Raw genomic sequence first — 1392 nt, forward strand, 5'->3', positions numbered from 1 at the left:
TATCTAGCTTCTGCTTACCCCCACTAAGTTAGCTTGTTGATATCTCTAGTAAAGTTTACCATTCGATTCTTCGATACTGTTTAACCATAGTGCTTCCCCGAGAAAATTTACGATACCTTGGAATACTCCAAGATGAAGTGCTAAAGTGGTAATTCTATGCGCTTGCGGAATATCTATTCTATTGGAGCATAAGAAACACCAACAAACATTTCTGGCGCCGTTGCCGGGGAAGCAATTGGCTAAAGATATCATTGAATAGTTTGATAAAATTTACTGATTTATCGCCGCTAATTTTAGTGGGCTTACCTTTGCTCTCTTTATCTTTGTTATATATTTTGTGCAGTGTATGACTTCAACCCCAATCTAGAAAGAATTGGGCGAATTGTTCAACGCAGAGTCATCCCACCTCAGAGAAGACTTTCTTTAGGCCAAGGTTCGATAACACCAGCTTTATCACCCATGGCTCAGAAGACACTCCGTCAGTTCACAGCTGTCCAGCAGCCATATCCCTACTGGATTGAGCACCGACCCAGGCAATGAAGGCTTTGAGTTGAAGACTGGGCTTGTCAACATGGTCCAAGCAAGTCCCTTCTATGGTAAGGCATTAGAGGATGCCAACGCTCATCTTCAGAACTTCTTGGAAGTGAGCAGCACAATCAACCCCAAAAGCACTACATTGGGTAATATTCGACCTCATTTGTTCCCATTCTCCTTGCTTGGGAAAGCTAAGACGTGGTTCTATACCAACAAGGACACATTCACAACCTGGGATGCCTATTCTGATGCATTCCTGGCCAAGTACTTTCCGGTGGGCAAAACAAATGCCCTACGAAAGAGGATTTCTAGTTTTCAACAACTCCAGGATGAAACCATCCTAGAAGCCTGGGAATGTCTCTAGTAGTACATTGTAGCATGCCCACACCATGGCATGGAAGAGTGGTTGATTATTCAGAACTTCTTACATGGCTTGACCCAGCAAGCGCAAGACCATATAGACGCAGTAGCAGGAGGAGCATTCTTATCTCTCGATGTTGCAAGAGCTAAGGCACTCGTTGACAAGATTGCCTCCAACCAGAGTTGGAAGGGAGATAGGCACCTGGCCTGTGCTAAAGGACTACACCAGATCGATGGTGTAGATATGTTGGCAGCCAAGATTGATCTTCTCATGAAAAAGCTGGAATCTTCGCACCAGGAGGTTAACTAGATTATGGAGTCTCGGATCACATGTGAGACATGTGGCGATATTGGGCACTCGGGTAACAATTGCCCGTCCGCTCAAGAAGATGTGAACTTCATTGGGAATAGCAATCCTAATAACAAAGGTTACCGTCCTAAGCAAGGTTGGAACTCCAAGCCCAACCTCCCCTTCGGCCAACAGCAAGGTAACAATTT

The 1392-nt window shown here is 44.8% G+C and overlaps 1 non-coding gene across 1 annotated transcript; it reads right to left on the minus strand.

The window, feature by feature from the left end:
• Window positions 1–821: 821 nt before the first annotated feature.
• Window positions 822–930, minus strand: LOC112872473. The gene has a single exon (XR_003224669.1). It is a non-coding gene; the product is annotated as a small nucleolar RNA R71 (small nucleolar RNA).
• Window positions 931–1392: the final 462 nt, after the last annotated feature.

Source organism: Panicum hallii, chromosome 8 (assembly GCF_002211085.1).
Source record: "Panicum hallii strain FIL2 chromosome 8, PHallii_v3.1, whole genome shotgun sequence".
Taxonomy (NCBI): Eukaryota; Viridiplantae; Streptophyta; class Magnoliopsida; order Poales; family Poaceae; genus Panicum; species Panicum hallii.